Here is a 6,486-nt window from a genome sequence, read left to right on the forward strand (position 1 = left end):
GAACACGCTTGCACAGGGTAGACTAGCATCGAGAGCTGTATCGTAACTACCTACAGCCTGAAGCCCACAACGTCTGCAGTAATTAAATTGTACCTGTAGTACCCGGTCGGGACTTTGCCGCACGCACACCACGAGGAGAGTAGTGGATCTGTCCACGTGGCCATCAATGCCGCCCCTAGCAAGCGCTCACAGCAACACTTGCTCAGCCTCGGCGGCAGACAGGTGGATGGCCGCCGCCGCTGTCTCCATGAAGACAAGGCGCTGCGACCGGCTCACCTACAGACAGTTTGCTCATACAGCTCTCTTTTTCCCTCTCAGTCCTCTATCTAGACTCTAGAAATCCTATGGTCACTAACTACACTACTGGCCATTAAAATTGCTACACCACGAAGATGACGTGCTACAGACGCGAAATTTAACCGACAGGAAGAAGATGCAGTGATATGCAAATGATTAGCTTTTCAGAGCATTCACACAAGGTTGGCGCCGTTGGCGACATCTACAACGTGCTGACTTGAGGAAAGTTTCCAACCGATTCCTCACACACAAACAGCAGTTGACCGGCTTTACCTGGAGAAACGTTGTTGAGCTGCCTCGTGTAAGGAGGAGAAATGCGTACCATCACGTTTACGACTTTGATAAAGGCCGGATTGTAGCCTATCGCGTTTGTTGTTTATCGTATCGCGACATTGCTGCTCGCATTGGTCAGGATCCAATGACAGTTAGCAGAATATGGAATCGGTGGGTGCAGGAGGGTAATACGGAACGCCGTGCTGGATCCCAGCGGCCTCGTATCACTAGCAGTCGAGATGACAGGCATTTTATCCGCATGGCTGAAACGGACCGTGCAGCCAGGTCTCGACCCCTGAGTCAACAGATGGGGACGTTTGCAAGACAACAACCATCTGCACGAACAGTTCGACGACGTTTGCAGCAGCATGGACTATAATCTCGGAGACCAAGGCTGCGGTTACCCTTGACGCTGCATCACAGACAGGAGCGCATGCGATGGTGTACTCAACGACGAACCTGGGTGCACGAGTGGCAAAACGTCATTTTTTTTCGGATGAATCCAGGTTCTATTTACAGAATCATGATGGTCGCATCCGTGTTTGGCGACATTGCGGTGAACGCACATTGGCAGCGTGTATTCGTCATCGCCATACTGGCGTATCACCCGGTGTCATGGTATAGGGTGCCACTGGTTACACGTCTCCGTCACCTATTGTTCGCAGTGACGGCACTTTGAACAGTGGACGTTAAATTTCAGATGTGTTACGAACCGTGGCTCTACCCTTCATTCGATCTCTGGGAAACCCTACATTTCAGCAGGATTATGCACTACCGCATGCTGTAGGTCCTGTACGAGCCTTTCTGGATACAGAAAATGTTCGACTGCTGCCCTGGTCAGCACATTCACCAGATATCTCAGCAATTGAAAACGTCAGGTTAATGGTGGCCGAGCAACTGGCACCTCACAATACATCAGTCACTACTCTTGATGAACTGTGGTATCGTGTTGAAGGTGCATGGGCAGCTGTACCTGTACACGCCATCCAAGCTGTGTTTGACTGAATGCCCAGGCGTATCAAGGCCGTTATCACGGTCAGAGTAGTTGTTCTGGGCACTGATTTCTCAGGATCTATGCACCCAAATTGCGTGAAATGTAATCACACGTCAGTTCTAGTATAATATATTTGTCCAATGAATTCCCGTTTATTATGCTCATTTCTTCTTGGTGTAGCAATTTTAATGGCCAGTAGTGTACAATGAAACTAGAGCGCCTCCTGAGTGCGAGCAGTGGCTCTCAGGATAAAACCTTTTCAAAACCAGGCATTAATCCCAGTATAATCACTCTGAGGTTCCGTCTCCATCACTCGACCTATCAGTTTACATCTATCGTACTTAATTCTCTAATATACTAGAATACCGTAAACAACCCTTGATTGTAAAGTAACATGGAAACTCCATCTACTAACCATCCTAGAGAAAGGCCAGACCAGAGAGAAAAAGAAGCTCGCAAAAATGGTAATTGCATCCTTATATTATTGTACAAGCCTTAAAGCCCTTGATCCTACCCATTCTCTGTTATGCCAGTATCACTTAGGTATCTGCTCGTCTTAGTTTCTACAAATCCCTCCAAATCCCTGTACGTCGTGTGTGACAACTCACTAAAACATCTGCGCTAACCCTGCCCCCCCCCTTCCCCTCAACCGTTCCTCAATTTAGATCCTTTACCTTTACCATCTCACAAAATTCTCCACCCTCTCTTCGCAAATTAACATCTGTGTGTATCCTACACATCCTGAAAACTTGATTCCAACTCCACCATTCCCCCTAATTAGCAGTCCCCCCTAATTAGCAGTCCCCTAATTAGCAATCCAGCATGCATCCACGCTAATGTTACACATCCTCCATATCCTCCCCTCCTGATAGTTATTAAATATGCCCTATCGCTACTCACATCAGGAATCTCTGGTCATTTCCATCATATAGTTTTCTTCCCTCTCTGTAGCCATGCTCTAATTTCCATCTCAATTACAATTACCCCACATATCATGCCACCTGCGACTACTCTTCACACCATGTGTCCCCACATATCAGCACGTAACTCCACTAACGTTCCAGTTCTCACATCTCCATTTGACCCTTCTGCTCCCAGATCATCCTCTCCAAGACCAAGACATACTAATTTTAATGTTCTACAATGACAATAAATACCCTATCCTGTCTAGAGGAAGGAGCGAAATATAAAAAAATAACGTATAACCATTGAAGAGTCATAGTAAATGTGTGGAAGATATCGTTGTAAAATACATTGTTAACTTTTAATGACAATATAAGCAAGATTCATGCAACATGCATCATTTGTTTTCGAAAACTCCAGGACATTACCAACAAGAATCCTGCTGATAGGGAATGGCTGACAGCTGCTTCTTTCATTATCCATCATTTAAATTCGTAAATTGAAGTCTATGTCTATTATTTGTAACCATCTCGAGTCTGTGTTATTTTCGGTCTAGAGTTTAATATCTTCAGCTTTTATTATAGTCTTCGTATTTTCGATAAGTGCTGTGTAAGTTACGACTTAGCTTAGTCTATGACACCCAGTAAACCAAACAAAGGCTCAGCTGAATAAAAGTAAACTATAATAATAAACACTTTCGGAGGTACGTATAAATACAGTGACGTCAATTTCTTTCGGGGTGCCAATTGAGGAGCTACTCCAACGAATAGTAGCGGCTCCGGTCAAAGAAAACCATTATAACGGCCGGGAGAGCGGTGTGCTGACCACACGCCCCTCCTATCCGCATCCACAACTGGGGATGACGCGGCGGTCGGATGGTCCCCATGGGCCACTTGCGGCCTGAAGACGGAGTGCTCTGCCAGTGTAATAGTATTTCAGCCAAATACTGTTATATAATAGCATCTTAAGTTATAAATTACGTTAATATTGACTAACATGTACTTCAGTGTGTTCTTACTCTTTTTCTTCTGCCTAGGGCACTGGCTGATCGCTGCTGGCATGCTTTGATGTCATTGATTTATACACCTCACTGCAATATTAAAGAATCTTACGTCATAAATTATGACAATATTTGCTACCACTTTTTAAGTAAGGCAACCCTGTTGCTGAAGGTCTTCTTACTGCATCGAACACATCTCCAATGTCGAAACTCGTGTAACTGGAATCATTATAATTTATTACAAATCTCCATACCCTGATCGCAAACAACCTGACCTCCCACTAGTGGGCACTGACACGGTATGACGAAACTGACGTAACTGAAATAATAATAAAAATTTTATTCGTTATTATTGTTATACACAAGAAAACAACCACACTCTGATTTGCTAAATATTCAGTAGCATGCACCTGAGATGGTACGTTGATACCAGCCTGCTATTTACCTATTGGGACATGGAAAACCGCCTAAAGACCACATACTTGCTGCCCAGGTCGCCAGCTCTCTTTCTTAGTTGACCGAGGTCAGGCTCACCTTCAGAAGTGCATTAATGTGCTAAGCTATCCAGGTTTAATTCCTGATGTCTTAACACATCTCCCATCATCCTGCCCCTTCTTCTTCTCATACCACATTTTCCGATCTTCACCGTTTCTCTGTGAAACCGCTTCATTCCTTATCTTGTGAGACCGCCTAATTTTTACAGCTTTCTCTAGTATCAGATGTCAAACACTTTGAACCTCTTTTCCGATTTTTCATGATTCACTAGCATACAATGCTGTGCACCAGACGAACATTCTCAGCCATTTCCTCCAAGATTGATACTAATATACTTCTTTTCCCCTGGAATGTGATCCTTTCCCTTTTATGACCTCCTTGGTTTGTCCATCATGTGTTTTTTGTTCCCATGGTAGGAGAGTTCCTTAACTTTCATCTACTTCGTGGTATTAGTTTTAAGTTTTTTTCGTAAACTGATAGTGGAGGAAGGAGACAGGAAACGAAAGGGAAGGAGCTCACGATGTCAGCTACATCGGAACTTTATGCAGAGTCACTGGTGCTGACCAAACGTTTGTGCGGACTGCGATTCGAACCTTGGCTCTCCTGCTTACCACGCAGTTGTGTTAACCACTGCACCACCCAGACGCACTGATTGTCACAATAAATTGCATGGACTATCTTGCTACACCTCCTGCTGATCCCACATTCCCACGTAGCACCACCTATCCGCAGACCCCACCCATGTCATTCGTTCTCGCTATTTTGAGATTCTCTCCGGAGGTCGAACGTGAGTGTGTATTCCCACTGAAAGTGGTGGACAGAGATAGTCCACGCTGTTGTGTTAAACACTGTATCTGGGTGGCGCAATGGTTAGCTGGAGATACCACGTTCGAATCCCAGTCTGACATATTTTCATTTGCCGGCTTGAGTGGCCGTGCGGTTCTAGGCGCTACAGTCTGGAACCGAGCGACCGCTCCGGTCGCAGGTTCGAACCCTGCCTCGGGCATGGATGTGTGTGATGTCGTTAGGTTAGTTAGGTTTCATTAGTTCTAAGTTCTAGGCGACTGAAGACCGCAGAAGTTAAGTCGCATAGTGCTCAGAGCCATTTTAACCATATTTTCATTTAGCGCTGCTGACACCTTAACTGCCACTACATAAAAAAATTAAGGATTCGAATGCATGGACTTTATTTTGTCCTTTGTTAGTCACTGCCCCATCTTCGATGGCTCAATGTGGTTTCTACATAGACAAATTTGTTTTGTATCCTTCAAACTGTTAATCTCTTCCATTCCTTTCCTTGGCAAGTTATCGTTTTATCTTCTCACTCCTCTGGAAAAATCGTTAGAATAATTTTAATTTAGTATGGTCCATTATAGGCAACGGCCTTGCCGCAGTGGATACACCGGTTCCCGTGAGATCACCGAAGTTAAGCGCTGTTGGGCGTGGCCGGCATTTGGATGGGTGACCATCCAGCCGCCATGCGCTGTTGCCATTTTTCGGTGTGCACTCAGCCTCGTGATGCCAATTGAGGAGCTACTCGACCGAATAGTAGCGGATCGGACAAGAATACCGTCATAACGACTGGAAGAGCGGTGTGCTGACCCCACACCCCTCCTATCCGCATCCTCGATGAGGATGACACGGCTGTCGGATGGTCCCGGTAGGCCACTCGTGGCCTGACGACGGAGTGGTAAAATGGTCCATTATGGCCGTAATATCGGTATCTCTGAACAGTCACATTATTTTTTAATATTTACGTTACTGTATTTGGAACTATCTTTGCATTTGCCCTATTGGTAGTTGCTGCATATATTGCTAAATAACTGACCCATTCACCCAAGTCTTTGCAATTTTCATACTCAAAATATACTGAGCTTGTTCGTTAGTTTAGCCTGACATCCTTCCCTATACTGAAATTCTCATAATCTACATTTCGGGTTCTTGTCTGCTGAGTTTCTTTCTTTTTACCTTATTAAACAGGATGTTTCACAGTTTCTACTACAGGGTTCTTGGGGTCATAGAGGGCACTTAGTTCATGAAGTATTGGTAACGAATGCATACACAGAAATGTATCATTTGGGTATAAGATGTTTTGAAGACTGGAGTATTTTCGAATCACCCGCATCACGACACACACACACACACACACACACACACACACACACACACAGCAGTGACAAGGAGGTCTGACCTGTCTGCTGTGCAGGAGCCCATGGTATGGGCACTTTACTCATCGTTGGGTTCTCTTCTACCTGTCGAAGGACGTGCTACTCAAAGTCGAGAGTGCAGTTCATCCGTGGAGAACCACAGCCAAGTCTCCAATTGCGAACGTACCAGCTTTTCGAAGCAGTTGTATTCGGGTCAAAATGGTATGTAATGTCGGCGGTCTCTGTTTGTGTACCGTGAAGCGGGAGATTTGAAAGTGATCCGATCTTCGAACTTACCTTACATCCAAATGACACATTATTAGGAATGTGTTTCCTTAACAGACCTTTGTCTAGATATCTGTAATAGTAATTGGGAA

The 6,486-nt window shown here is 44.9% G+C and overlaps 1 pseudogene; it reads left to right on the top strand.

Annotated features, from left to right (window-relative positions):
* Positions 1–5,337: 5,337 nt before the first annotated feature.
* LOC126289598 (5S ribosomal RNA) lies at positions 5,338–5,454 on the top strand (annotated as a pseudogene).
* Positions 5,455–6,486: the final 1,032 nt, after the last annotated feature.

The sequence above is a fragment of the Schistocerca gregaria genome, chromosome 1 (assembly GCF_023897955.1).
Source record: "Schistocerca gregaria isolate iqSchGreg1 chromosome 1, iqSchGreg1.2, whole genome shotgun sequence".
Lineage (NCBI taxonomy): Eukaryota > Metazoa > Arthropoda > Insecta > Orthoptera > Acrididae > Schistocerca > Schistocerca gregaria.